Here is a 15,064-nt window from a genome sequence, read left to right as displayed (position 1 = left end):
GAACTCAGAAATCCGCCTGCCTCTGCCTCCCAAGTGCTGGGACTAAAGGCGTGCGCCACCATGCCCGGCCAGAATATTCTTTTTTAAAAACAAAAATGACCAAAGCTTGAGCTACTAAGCGGCTCTGCAGTTGACTTAGGAAGTTTGTCTTTTCATTCTTCTCCTCACCCACAGGTAGTTTTTGTGGGGCACTGGTACAGAGGTGCTGCCCAGCAGAAGAGGCCACTGGTTTGAAGCTGGCAGTCTAGTTGAAATCGTGAGACCAGGTTCTTACATGGTCCTAGAACACAATTTATTGTTTGGACTACTTGGCAGTAGAGGTCAGGTGTCATTTAAGGAAAGAACACATCCTCACACAGCATAGAAGTACATGTGTCATGGCGTATTTTTTTTTTTCTGGACACACTTAGATGGGGTGAAGACAGTTGTTGGGTTCGTTAAAGCTTTGTAGTACAGTTGAATTAGGCATGTGTGCCTTTTTATTTATTTATCTATATCTATTTCTTTATTTTGTTTTTTGTTTTTGTTTTTGTTTTTTCGAAACAGGGTTTTTCTGTGTGGCCCTGGCAGTTCTGGAAATTACTCTGTAGACCAGGCTGATTTCAAATTCCCGTAGATCTTCCTGCCTCTGCCTCCTGAGTGCTGGCATTAAAGGCATGCATCACCACTGCCTGGTCAATTTTTTAAATATATTAATATAATAGGATCTCACTGTGGTTTCAGCTGGCTGTAGACCAGGAGGCTGGCCTGCAACTCATAATCCAACTCAGTCCTTTTGCCAGTGCTCTTATAATTTTCCTTTTGGTGTTTTTCAGCCTCTTTTTTTTTTAACCATGCTTGTCTGAGACCAGGTGTCAGTTATTAGGCATGGGGGATGTGTGTGTGTGTGTGTGTGTGTGTGTGTGTGTGTGCGTGTGCCAAAAAGGGTTGAATCTCCTCAGGATTTCCTGGGAAAAATTCCCATAGTCAGTAGGTTTGTTTGTTTGTGGGTGTGATTATATGTGTAAGGTATATATGCACACGTGTATTTAGAGGCCAATGAAGGATGTGGAGTGTCCAGTTCTATATTCCACCTGTATTGCCTTGAGACAGTTTATCACTGAACCTGGAGCTAGGCTGGTGGTCAATAAGCTGTAGTAATCCTCCCATCTCCACCCTCTGCTAAGTTGCTGGAGTGATCGGTGTTTATGGGACTATATCTAGCTTTTTCTGTCCGTTCTGGGGATTCAAACTCAGGGTCTGTAAAGCAAAGTTTCTTATCCATGGAGCCATCTCCCTGACTCTGTTTCTTTGGATTTTGACCCTGTCACTGCACAGTGTTTTTCTTTGCTAATGAATATAGATTTCTCTACTTTTTACCAGATGCTCTGTTCTGTAGTGTGTGTGGTGGTGGTGGGGATACTGGATGCGGAATTTCATATCATACCAGATTGCTAGCACATGAAGTCTAACAAAGGTATGTGTTTTTTTTGTTTTTTTGTTTGTTTGTTTGTTTTTGTTATTTGTGACACCCCTCCCACCACCTCCAAAGGTCGTGAGAACTTGGTGCCAGGGAGTCTTGCTCAGTCATTACTGGTCTTGCTGCTCTAGGTCACCACATTTCTTTCTTTGTAGAAAGGTACACTACTTAATGCCTGCAAGGGTATATGTATCAGGTGAGACAGCAAATCATTAACTGCCACGTAATTCTGCCCTGGGCAGTTTGTTGGTTAAGCAGCAGAGGAGGAAATAAGCCAATTAGAAGTGGTGCCCAATGAGGCTAAGTTGAAAGCTGTGTGGATAATAAAAGCTAGATAGTATAAGAAATTAGGGTTTGTGACTACCAGGCCATCCACTGAGGCCATTTATTAAAGGGTTGATGGGAAAGGAGGAGCTGAAGTCAGAAACTGCCTCAGGGAGTTTGGTGGGAAATCTGGAAGCAAATGAAAGGTCAGGTACTGAGGCTGGACACCTGGAGCCAACTGAGTATGCATGTAGGTGTGGTTGGGTGTCAGGCCTGTGGCAATCCCAAACCTGCTTTGCTTCAGGGTGCCTGGGCTGGTTAGATAACTTGGAGGAAAAATCTGTTTCCTAATGTGACTCTTGGTACTGTACATACTGTGTTGTGTTCTGGCTGTTTTCACATTCTGAATTTTTCCATTACATCTTGTTAATTTTTGACCCTGATGATTTCAAGCTGTAAAATGTCAGTTGCGTTGGAAACACAGACAAGACATGGAGATGCAGTCTGGTTGTTAAGTCAGGGCTATGTGAGGCGGAGGGAGTGTGTTTCAGAAAACGTGTACGAGTGAAGCGGGCAGGCCTGGCTTTATACTCCACGGACAGGATTTCACTTTTGTCTGAGGTGAAGGCATCGTGGTTGCCATTGTGTTGTCAGGGGATGAGGAGTGTGTGGAAGGACTCCACGCAGTCATTCCATGACTGATTCTTTTTTTTTTTTTTAAATCTAAGCATGAAGGGTAGCAAAACAGTATATGAGGGCTCGGGTTCTGGTGGTTTGGATTAGGTGTCGGGTACAGAGGTTAAGATAGCCTCTAGGAGGCTGTCTCTCAGAAGCAGCAGTGTTAGCAGAGTTAGCGAAATGTGAAAATGCCTCACACTTATTTCAACATCTCACTGAGGAGAAATCTAACAGATAGGAGTGTTGAATGATTCTAACAGGTCCCAAAAGGCCAGGCATGGTAGTGCATGCCTATAACCCCAGCATTTGGGAGGCACACAGGGATCAGAACTTCAAGGGCATTGTTGGCAATATAGGACATTCCAGGCCAGCCTGGGCATCATGAGACCCTGTCTCCAAAACAAAATAAAATAAAAACAAGTAGAAGTCACTGGGTTGCTACCTTCAGCTTACAGGGTTGCTGTCATCTCGGTTGCATGTTTGATCTGGTAAACTTACCTGGACTACATATATGGTGGAACAGGGGGTCAAAGAAACTGCTGGGTCAGGGTGCACGTCGCTGAAAGCGGATTTTTCTGGAAAGAACTCTAATATAGTCTTAAATACAATTTGGAAAAAATAGTTGTTTTGGAGCAGCAGACAACTGCCATCCGTAAAATCTGCATTTAGTTTTTCCTCTGTGATCTCAGGCAAAGTCAGCTTTACAAAGTTAAGTCACCAGAAGGAATGTGTGCAATGCAGTGTTGAAATTGTGAACTCCCTTGAGCATGGGAAACAGATGTCAGCATCTCTGTTTCTTTTAAACATTTTAAGTAGCCTGCCCTACTCCAGTGAAGCCACATAGTTTCTGAACCTTAGGATTCGAAGGTGTTTTCCAGTAGCATTTATAGAGTTAAGAGTTTAGTGGGAAGGTAACAAGGCATTGGTTTTAGTTCCCCACCACTCCCTTTAGTAAGTCTGTAAACTTTCCCCCGGGCTTGCAGTTGGGGATTGCTGATACTTTGTTGCTGAGCTGGGAGCAGAGGCTGCACAGGCTTCTCCATCCCTCCTTTGCTACCTCTTTTCTCCGCAGTTCTTACTATTTGCACTTGTTCAGGAAGTAAGTGTGCTACTGTAGGAGGGTGGCTTTTCTTTCCCAGAGTGTTCCAAGTGTTAGCCTTTATCTGTCTTGGTGGTTGGAAAAAGTGCTGGAGAGCTAGGCATGGCTTCTTCAGTTCTGTGGCCAAGTTTCCTTGTTAGTCATTTCTTTTTTTTTTTTATTTTTTTATTTTTTTATTTTTTGGTTTTTCGAGACAGGGTTTCTCTGTATAGCCCTGGCTGTCCTGGAACTCACTNTGTAGACCAGGCTGGCCTCGAACTCAGAAATCCGCCTGCCTCTGCCTCCCAAGTGCTGGGATTAAAGGCGTGCGCCACCACGCCCGGCTTAGTCATTTCTTCTTGAGTTTCACAGTGCCACAAGTATAGCGTTATCTTTATAGTTTCTACATTTTTTTTTTGGTGTTGTTACTTTTGAGACGGGGTTTCTCTGGGTAATGGAGCTCTGGCTGTCCTTGCTTTGTAGACCAGGATGGCCTTGAACTCACATCACAGAGATTGCTAGGAACAGGTGTGCACCACCATGACTGGCAAGTTTTGGTGCTGATTTGCATTTAAAATAGGTTTTGTGTGTGTGTGTCTTTTCTGGTTTTGTACCTTTTTTTAAATTTTTTTCCGTTACTTGGCGAGAGTGAAGCTTTTGACCTTCCATGTTTAGTTAGGCCTGGGGATGGTATTTAATCTTTGATAGCTTCCATCTGTTGAGCTCTGAAGCATGGGGGATAGTGTCTGATCTGCGGGTGGTTTTAAGGGGCTGTGCCTTAGATATTGTAATGGTTAGTGTTGTCAAGTTGACAGAATGTAGAATTATTTAAGAAATGGGCTTCTAGACACTTCTGCATAACTAAGGTGGGAGGGGTCCCTCCCCACTGTGAGTAGCTCCATTTACTTATTTATTTTTTTCTGGTTGGGATCCCAAACTGAATAAATGGAGAAAAGGAATCTTTTGCTTCTGATTATGATGCAATATGAGCAGCCTTTTCAGGTTTTTTTGTTGCCTTGATTTACCCTCTGTGGTGGTGAACTGTATCCTCTGTCAACAGAAAAAGAAACTAAGGCAGATACTTATTACATGTTATAGCAAGTAGCAGCTGTTAAGATAGAGCTCTAGCACTTGATATTTGACTCATAAGACAGTGGCAATGTGTTGGGAAGGAAACAGATACAATTCTTTGTATGCTCGAATCAGGTATAAGACCAGGAGAGAGGGGTATCGGAAGGATAAATAACATTCTTTGATATACTGAATTTGAGTATTGTCATTATAAAGGGGTTGGAAATCCTTGTGTGGCCCTGAGGTGTGAGAGGATGAAGGTGGAATTGCTGGTATTTATAGCCAGTGAGAAGAGGTATGGACTTCAACCTCAGGAGGTTACCTTCTTTGAGGGATTGTTAGGAAAGGGAGTCATCTGGCTGAAGAAAGATGAGGATGTGTGAGAGAAAGCAGAGCTTGCTGTCAGTAGTCTTATGGACTATCTTAGGGAATATTTTCAAGAGGGAGAGGGGTTATTTCTTGCCCTGTAATATAGGCCTCATTGCTGTAATAATGGGGGCTTAGTCCTAAGACTTGAAGGATCCCACCTTGCCTCTGGGCAAATGTGTGGTACTAGAAAGATACTTTGGTAAGAGGGCCTCCATTTTCTTAGTTGTTTTCTATAATATGTGATTATGCGTCTGCAGTTCTGTGGCATGTACATCTTCAAGGAATTGCCACAGGTGGAGGGACTGGTCGGATTAAAAAAAAAAAACCAAAAAACAACAACAGAAAAACAAAACCTTCATTCTTTGTGCCCATCACTTTAGGGCTCTGTATACCTGAAGGCTCTCATGTGAGCAGGGAAGACACTGGATTGGCTAGTGGTCATTTTGAAGACCTGCTGATGTTTCAGGGAATGGAGGTGCATAACTCTGGAGAGTTGAGTCTGGCATGGAGGCAGATGGGGAATTGGCAGTGAAGGGTAAAGTAAGTCCAGGCTTTCCTGTGAGAAGAATGCAACCCAACATCTCAGTAGGACTAAACTGGGGTGCTGCTTATGGACAGGTGTCACTTGCATCCAGTAAACAGAACTTTGTGACATGCTACTTGCAGTGTCTGCCATTGGATTGGTGACAACCTCTATGTAGGATGGAATTGCCAAACCTCTAATATAATTGAGTCTTAAAACAACTGCTCTTTCCCCACCCCTCTCTAATATCATTAGTCAGTGACCAAGAGTGGGCTCATGCCTCTAAGTCTCTTGGTGTCAAAGCTCATAGGTAGAGTGTTTTAAAAGGCAAAATCACAAAGTCCATAACTCAAAGTTAGATGAGGGTCTGGCAGAGCTTAGTGCTTATTTCAGACATAATATGACAATTATTTTTGATTTACAGCTTCTTCAGTTAGTTGAGTTTACATTAATTCTTTTATTCCAAGACTTGGAAGGCAGAGGTAGGCAAATCTCTTAAGTTTCAGATCAACCTGGTCTACAGTTCTATGCCAACCAAAGCTACATAGTGACACCCTGTCTTAAAAAGAAAGTACTACAAATTAAAAACAGATTAAGTGCCCTTTACAGGTAGTTTTATGCTTGCACCTCACAAAGAACAAAACTTTATATCCCCACTTCAGCAGTTTCTCATGAGTAAAGGTGTACACTGAACTATATCATAGTTTATGGATGGCCAAACTTTAATACACAAAAGACTCATGAGTGATGGGAGGAGGAGGAAATCGTGGTACTGAATAAAGATGAAAAGTCGGGGACACATAAACTGATCACATGTGATGTAGAAATGACAAATAGTCATCGAGTCTCACTATGAAACCTGGGCTGTCCTGAGATTCTGTGTTGACCAGGCTAGCCTGAAACCCTGCCGCCCGATATATCTATTACCATACCCAGCTTTGTTGATCATTTTTGAGGGACTTCTAAAATCTTCTGAGACAATGACAAGCCTTTAATCCCAGCGCTCAGGGAGGCACAGGCAGGCAGATCTCTGAGTTTAATTAAGGCCAGCCCATTCTACAGGGCAAGTTCCAGAACAGCCAGGGAAACTGTCTTGAGAAAGAGCAAGCAAACAAAAAAAAGACTGATGACAGCAGTTGGTTACGTGCACATGACAGCCATAAGACTGAGCCCATCAACATTCCATCTTAGATGGGGAAGGAACTCAGAAGGACCTACCTCCCCCCACCCCCAAGGCTGAAGAGCTTAGGCAGTTAATGGTTGCTGGAGGAAGGAGAGCCATATTTTACTGGTAAGTTGTCCTTTCTTAAATAAATAACCTTCTATCCATGTTCATGTAGGCAACACTGATTAAATGAAGTAGGCTTCAGAAAGGAAGAAAAAAAAGGAAGGAAGGTAGAGGAGGCAGAGAAGAGAGGCCATCAGGTGCATGTGGGGTATGATCAAAGTGATATGTGTATGTGATAGAAGGATTGAAAGGAATGTAGTGAAACCTGAGGCTGGAGAGCTAGCTCACTTGGGAAAGTGCTTTCCTTCCAAGCATGAGGACCTGAAGTCAAAACTGCCAGCTTTGGTAATCCAAAACTGCCAGGCATTTGTAATACCAACACTAGGCAGATAGAGACAGGAGGAGCCCTGGGGCTCTCTGGCCAGCCACACTGGTTGGCTTTAGGCCGTTGAGAAGACCCTGTCTCACACGAGGTGTATGTCATCCAAGATTGTTTTGTGCCTGCACACATGCATGCATACACATGCACCAGACCACAAATCTGGTGAAAGTGCTTCTAATCTTTCCAGTATGAAGCTCACACATACATACAGGTTCCTGTTAAACTGTTAGACTCATCTGAGCCTACTTGGGATTCTAGGGGGTTACCGGCCTCATGTTCATTCAGCGTGCTGTAGACCTCCATTGTCTGATACAGTAGTCATTAGTGTTATGGAATGCTTTAATTAAAATGAAGTTCAAATAAAAATTAAGTTAAGCAGACTAACCATATTTCAGATGTTCATTGGCCACATGTGGTTCACAGAGCATTTCTAGCAACACACAAAGCTCTGAATTATCTACTATTTAGTTGCTTAATTGACTCTTTTGTCCTTCTACCATACCTAACTACTATGTTCTTTTTCAGGAAAAACTAATTTTTAAATCAAATTAGATGCTTCATTTCCCAGAAAGAGTACTTGAAGTGAGCTACTTAAATAGTGTGTGTGCTTTGTCAATGATAGTTTGGCTTGGTTTATTTATGGCTTGATTTCCATAGTTTTTTGTTGGTTTACCTTTCCTATCTGTGAGGCAGTATTTAGTACTGCTACTTCTAAGTACTTAGTACTAGTTAGTCTATTTCACCTGGTCAAATCTTGAGCCTCCAAGTTGGCCTGTTGTGGTGGTATTTTCCTTAGTTTTAGTTTGTTTGTGGTGGTTTTGTTACTTTTTTGCTATAGAGCTAGCACCCATTAGATTCCCATTCATTTCTTCCTTCCCCTCTCCTCCCCTCCCCCTTCTTTTATCCTTTCTCTCCCTCCCCTCCCCTCTCCTCCCCTTCCTTCTCTCCTCCCCTTCCCTTCCCCCTCTCCTCCCAGCCCCTTTCTCTCCCCCTCTCCTCCTCTCCTTCTCCTGCCCTCTCCTCTCCCCTCACCGCTTCCTCTCCCCTCCCCTCTTTCCTTTCTTTTTATTCTTTCTTCCTCCTTTCCACTCCCCTCCTTCCCCTTCCCTCCCCTTCTTTCTCTCCCCTCTCCTCACCTTTCCCTTTTCCCTTCCCCTTTCTCTCCCCTCTCCCTCCCCTCCTCTACTTCTCCTGCCTTCTCCCTTCAGTCCCCCCCTCTCCCCTCTCCCTCCTCTCTTCCTCTCCCCCCCTCCCCATTAGGTCTCACTATTGTAACCCAGGCTGGCCTTGAACTTGTGACCTACCTGTCTTTACCTCCTGAGTATAGAGATTTATAGGCATGTGCCACTCCTGTCCTGTCTAAAGCTCAGCTTCTTGAGCTATGCAATTAATTGAAATGGTAGCTATGCCTCTAATTAGGACATTCAGGGTGAATGAATGCAAAAGGACTTGTGAATTTGAGGAGGGAAAAGAACCTTCCTAAATTTAAATCAGGTGTGATAAGTTCAATTAAAAATTTCAGGAGTGAGAAGTTGCAAAGGGACAGTCTGGAGTATGTGTTTCTGAAGTTTTGAGAAGGTGGCTCACCAAAGGGAACCTGCTCTCCCTCTAGTATCTATCTTACTAAAGGAATGTGCTAGTTTTTAAGCCTGTACATGCGCACTCCTTGTTAATTTCAGTCAGTAGTACTAATTCTCATTAGAATTACAAGAATCATTTTCCCACATATTTTAATGGATATCAAAAATAGTAAGAATTTACATGTTAAGTATAGATAGAAATAGACTAATAGAATAACAAAAATAATGGTGAATGCTTTATTTTAACATTTATTTGCATTTCACCTTGTGCAGAGCATTTTACTCAAAGTGGCAGACAAAAATAGGACATATGAATTGTCATCTTGGGGTTTCTATTGCTGTGATAAAATACCATGACCATAAACAACTTGGGTTGAAAACTTACTCTACCCACCACTGCCTATTTCCCCATCTGCATCCATACCAGATTAACTCTCCGTAGAGTCACTTCTGTTTACAAGTCTCATGTCACACTCCATTGCTGAAGGGAGTCGGGGCAGGAACCTGGGGACAGGAGCTGATTCAAAAGCTTACTTCTCATGGCTTGCTCAGCCTACTTACCCAGGACCACCAGCACAAGGGTTGCACAGCCCACAGTGAGAGCTGTGTTCTCCCACATCAATCATCAATCAAGAAAACACACCACGAGCTTGCCCACAAGGCCAATCTAAGAGGGATCATTTTGTCATTTGAGGTTTTCCTCTTTGAAAATGACTCTAGCTTATGTCCGGTTGATAAAACTAGCCACCACATGACTGGATGACATAGGTGTTGTGTTCCTCCCAGGGAGTTGACACTGTAACAGGGAAACAGGCAGGCATATGTAACTTGGAGCATGTAAGCAGATGGAAATGAGCAAAGGCAAGAGTATAAGGTAATCTGAGCTGGGGCTCTCTGGCTGCCTTGTACCATTGTGGGACAGTGCCTCTTGGACCTCTTGGATCCCCCATGTAGAGATGGGGGATCCTCTGAAGGCACAGACAGCTTTGGGTGGGTGTGAGTGGTGAGTTGTGCAGATATTGGGCCAGCCTTGGGAGGTGGATAGCAGGATGTGCTCCTAACTGCTGAGCTCTCTCTCCAACCTCCCTAGGCGCTAAGTAATTTCCACTTGCTCAGCTAAACTTTTTCTTTACTTTTTTTTATTAACAAAATTTTGCAGGGCAGTGGTGACATATGCCAGCACTTGGGAAGCAGAGGCAGGTAGATCTCTGAGTTTGAGGCCAACCTGATCCACAGAGTTCCAGGACAGCCAAGGCTACACAGAGATACCCTGTCTTACAAAATCATTTTTCTTCTTTTTTGGGAGAAGTTGGTTTTAGGGTTTTTTTTTTTTTTTGGTTGACAATCAAGAAAAATTTGGAGTATTCTTATAAGTGTGTACTACATGTTTATGAATAGTGAATGTTTTTAATTGGCATTTTTATTAGAAGGCATGGTAGACATGTTGACTACTAAAGCCTGGATTGCAAGTGTTAGGAGCATGGCTTAAGTGGTTTAGTTAGAATTGGAAGTATTGGAGAGGGGTGAGATCTAGCTGCATTGCCAGTGGGTTTACGAGTTAGTTCGACAGATACCAATCAGAGGGGTGGGGATGGGTGCAAGCAACAAAATCCCGCAAGTCTGATGGTAACCATGTTACTGGAGAATCAAGCAAGACACAACCACCTCAGTTTTGGTGCCTAAGACCAGCTGACACCATTGGCAGTGTGACAGAGATCATAAGGTATCCATTCTACTACTTGTGATCTTTTTCAACTCATAGTTTCTGTGGTAGCCAATTACTTTTCTGGGCTCTCTCTCACTGAGGCTTCTACTGCTGAAAGTGTCCCCGTGGCTTTCTTCAACCCTAGGATGTAGGCAGAAATCCTTCCAGTGGCTTTTGACTATATATGATTCCCTACCTCCAGTCCCTGCTTCCTAGTAAACTTAATTCTTCACCTGCCTCAGGGTCTCTCAGTTTGTGCCAGTATCAGGGTTCCATGGCAGAACCTTGGAGTGTGTTGGTCCCTGAATCAGGTAACCATCTGCCTTGGAGCCAGATATTGGTTTAAGCTGCTTCCTAAGGACAGCATGTCACTAAATTTGAGACGTGGTAGGAACACACCATAACTGGAAACAGATGTGCAGGCTCTCATTAACACAGGGTAACACAACCTAGATTCCCTCTGGTACTGGAAGGTACTTTTTACCTTACCTGAAGCTTAGCAGTTAAAGTAGTTGGCTTGAGTTTGTGGGAACAAGTATGTAAAGTCCTGATGGTGGCTGGCATCACATACTGCTCTGTGAGATACTGGCAGGCAAGGCCTAGGCCCAACTAAGGGAACCTCACATTTGTACATTGTACCCCTGACTTACGGGGGGAAATGGTGCACAGAGTGCCGGTTAATATTTCAAGTGGCTTTTCAACTGTGAGTAGCTATACTCTGTTCTATGCGCTTCTCATTTTGTTTGACCTGCTACAGTGGTGACTTTATGTAGTGTTAACCCTTGGGGAAGGACTGTGTGGTTTGCATTGTTAACGTGTGGCACATAGTAGGTGCTATCTAAATCTGCATTGGAAAACTGCTTTTGCCTGTTTTATGAAACTGGAGGAGGCTTCTATGGAGATCACCCTCGGTAATACACCTCCTCCCACATTTGGCTCATGATACTTTTGAAATACAACACATTGGGTGGGGATGTGGTAGAGCCTTTCCTAGCATTCAGGAAGCCCTGGATTTGATTCCTAGCACCTTATAACACTGGGCATGGTGATGCATATCTATAATCTTGACATTTAGGAGGTAGAGACGAGGTTTAGAGTTTGAAGCTCATCTTTAGCTAAGTACTGAGTTTGATGCCACCCTGTGCTGAGACACTGTCTTATAAAAATCGACAGCAACAAAAACCCAGAGCGTTCTCAGATATACTTTATGTTATGTATCGGCAGATTAGCTTAGTTCTTTTGAATTAACTTGTTCTTTTGCAGATCTTGGTATAAATGGGAGCAAACGAAAAGCTTACTGCTTCCACTAGCTTATTTCCTTTGCAAATGCAGTAACTACAGCAAATTCTCAAAAACAAAAACAAACAAAAAACTAAGCACCCCAATAGTTGGGCTTTGGTGTATTTTTCCATATTAATAGTCTCCCAAGTGCTGGGATTAAAGGCATGCACCACCACTGCCTGGTGAAAATTCATGTCTTAAATAACTTTTTTATTACTGTGAAGAGACACCATGACTAGGACAACTTATAAAAGAAAGTACTTATTTGGGGTTTGCTTATGGTTTCAGATGGTGAGTCCATGACCATCATGGTGGAGATGGCAGCAGGCAGGCAGGCATGGCATTGGAGCAATAGCTGAGAGCCTACATCTTGATACAAAAGCAGAGAGAAAGAGAGACAGAGACACTAACTGAAATGGCTGGGCTTTTGAAACCTTAAAACCCACCCTTGGTAATACACCTCCTCCCACAAGGCCACACCTCCCCAAACCTTACCAAACAGTTCTACTTACTGAGACTAAGCATTCAAACATGTGAGCCTGTGGGGGCCCGCTCTCATAGAAACCACTGCAGATAAGGATCATGAATAAATGACCATCACAGGGCTCTATTATTGTTAGCTGCTGCTATTTTATTCTTAATCCTAAGTGCAGTATTTAAAAAAATATCTTATGTTTTAATTGATTGAATATGTAAGTTAAGGACATCTATATGTAAGTTTCACAAAAATGCCCTTTAAAACAGGGTGATTGGGGATGTTGCTGGAGAGATGGGTCATTGTATAAGGGCCTCTGCTGCTCTTCTCGAAGACCTAAGTTCCTAGCACCTGTGTCAGGTGCCTCACAACTGTATAATTCTGCCGTGGGCCTGGTGGGGTTGGTGGGATCCAGTTCCCTTTTCTGGCCCCTGCCGTCACTCACTCCCCACCCCCACATACACAAATAGTAAAACAGTTCTCAAAGGTGTGTGTATGGGGGGTATGAATTGGCTCTTTAATGAAGGGACATGCATATAATTTGTTCTGTTTTTAGTGGTTTCTGAAATTTGAGTATTGAAGAAAATGGCCATTAAAGAACTTGTCTGTAATATTGCTCCTTTCAGACTTCATGTTCCCATTCCACAGAAAGTCCCTGCACTCCTCTAATGAGCCTGGCACTGGTGAAGCACCTGTGTGCTTACTTCATTAGAGTAAATGTTCCAACAGCTCCTTCCTTGGATGTAGACACTGCTGTCCGTCCCGTTCCCATGCAGTTTCAGGATATTAAGTTCATCACCCTTGGGCTTAGTTGGTACTAGGAACATGCTTTTCCTGGCTGACACTCTCTCATTCATGCATAGAAGACTTTGCAGGGAAAGCCTTGGGCCTGAGCAACTGGGGAGCCAAGGCAAAAAAAGCCAAGTCTTATGCATGAATGAGAGTGAGCAGGGAGCGCTTGTTCCTTAGGATCATTGGTGTCCCTCTCTCCCTCAGCTCCTCTGGTTTCCCTGTGTTATCCTTATTTCATTGCCTGGGACGAGGTTGTTCTCATCCACCCAAAGTTTGGTCAAGTATAATTCCCAGTATAATTTTATAGCTGTGCCTTTAAGCGAATGTTAGAAAAGAGGGTGGGCAGGTAAAAAATTTGACAAAGAAAAAATAATGATGGAAATACAGAATTTGATGAAGGGCTGTTTTTAGCCTGAGATAGATCATAGATAGTACATAGATATTTTTAAATTAAAAATGAAGATGTAGTTGCATGCTTTTTTTAACATTTAATTCTTTTTACACTTAAAATGATTAAAACAGGCACAGGCCTGTAATCCTAGATTCTCTGGAGATTGAGGTAGGAGAATTGAAAATCCAAGGCATGGTCTGTTCTACAGAGCAGGTTCAAGGCCAGCTTTGGCAACTTAGTAAGTCCCTATCTCAAAGTCAGAAGTAATGAAAGGGCTGGGGTTATATAATTCATTGGTAGAGCTTGCCTAGCATACACAAGGCATTAGGTTCAACCAGTAGTATCATAGATGAAAAATCCAAACAAATGCACATCACTAATATGAGCCTTTTGACTTTCTTTGCAGATAATGATGCTTGAACTGAACTACTAAGGTAAGGCTCATGAACTTTGTATTATGCTTTTTAAAATTCAGATGTTTTTATTTGTAGAATTTAGCTGTATTGAACTTGATGAAGATTATTGCTTTTAGATAATCTTGCCAACTGTGGAATGTCAGAGTTCATATACTTATTTTTAGCTGAATTTTAAAAGTAATATGATAGGCTTTTTTATTTCTTTAGCTTATGCTAAAGATATCTCAAAGGTTGGCCTGCCTTTAGAAAAGAATGGAGGGGCTCAGTGGTTAAGAGTGCTTGGTTCCCAGCACACCCATGTTATAAGCAGCTCAGAACTGCCTCTAACTCTGACTCCAGTGACTATAAGGCTTCCTTCAGGCCTCTGTGGGCATCCACACACGTCACATACACATATCTAAAGAAAGAGAGAACAGGGAACATTTTTATGTCTATAAGCATGCTGTGGTGATGTTAATGAGTTGACTGAATGAAGCTGGCTTCTCTTAAATGTTAAGTGGGAACTAAGATGGTTTATATAATTATTTGTAACACCATGTGTACTTGTGTACAACTCTAAGGTTAGAACCAAAAAGGTGGTCATGTGTGGTAGTAATGTTAGCAAAACCTCATATGGTCCAAGTAGGAATGTCTTGTCTGGGAGGCCTCAGCCAGTAAATGTCCATGTCAAAAATATTACCTGGTCTGTGGAATTCACAAATGTCAAGTTTCTTTTAAAATGTCATGAAGTAGAAAAACCCACATAATTAGGACAAAAAAAGATCAAAATACCATGATAAGATGAAGTATCTCACAATTTCTAAAACAATATGGGAGACATGTGGGTCATGATCTAGTTTATAATCTGATTTAACATCTTTAAAATTCAGTAATATATAATGAAGCCTTGTGTCTGTTCAGGTAATTATATTACTTGACTTAAAATGATAAATTTGATAGGCTACATTTATATACATCTGCTTTCCTCTCACACAGATCATGGAACTTTGGTGTTTCTGTCAGTTAAAAACTGACAAGAAAACAGTGATGGAGGTTAATAGGGGTTGATAGGAAGGGGTTCCCAGTAGAGGCAATGACCAAGCTGAAGAACTTTTAAGGGCACAGCAATGAGTTTGGTTTGGGAGTAGAGGCTGCTGCACCAGCTGAGGGAGCAACATTTTACATATATAGAGGAACATGTTTTTTTGTTTTTTGTTTTTATTTATTTATTTATTTATTTATTTATTTATTATATGTAAGTACATTGTAACTGTCTTCAGACACTCCAGAAGAGGGCATCAGATCTTGTTACGGATGGTTGTGAGCCACCATGTGGTTGCTGGGATTTGAACTCCAGACCTTCGGAAGAGCAGTCGGGTGCTCTTACCCACTG

The 15,064-nt window shown here is 42.5% G+C and overlaps 1 protein-coding gene across 1 annotated transcript in view; it reads left to right on the top strand.

Annotated features, from left to right (window-relative positions):
• The window catches only part of Rab9a (RAB9A, member RAS oncogene family), a 21,889-nt gene that overhangs the window by 2,603 nt on the left and 4,222 nt on the right, over window positions 1-15,064 (top strand). The window contains exon 2 of the mRNA XM_021188130.1: window positions 13,683-13,710. The gene's annotated coding sequence lies outside the window, so the exon portion shown is untranslated. The remainder of the gene's footprint in view (window positions 1-13,682; window positions 13,711-15,064) is intronic.

Source organism: Mus pahari, chromosome X (genome assembly GCF_900095145.1).
Source record: "Mus pahari chromosome X, PAHARI_EIJ_v1.1, whole genome shotgun sequence".
NCBI lineage: Eukaryota > Metazoa > Chordata > Mammalia > Rodentia > Muridae > Mus > Mus pahari.
The sequence above is the reverse complement of the archived record's forward strand: the minus strand, read 5'-3'. Positions and strand labels throughout refer to the sequence as shown.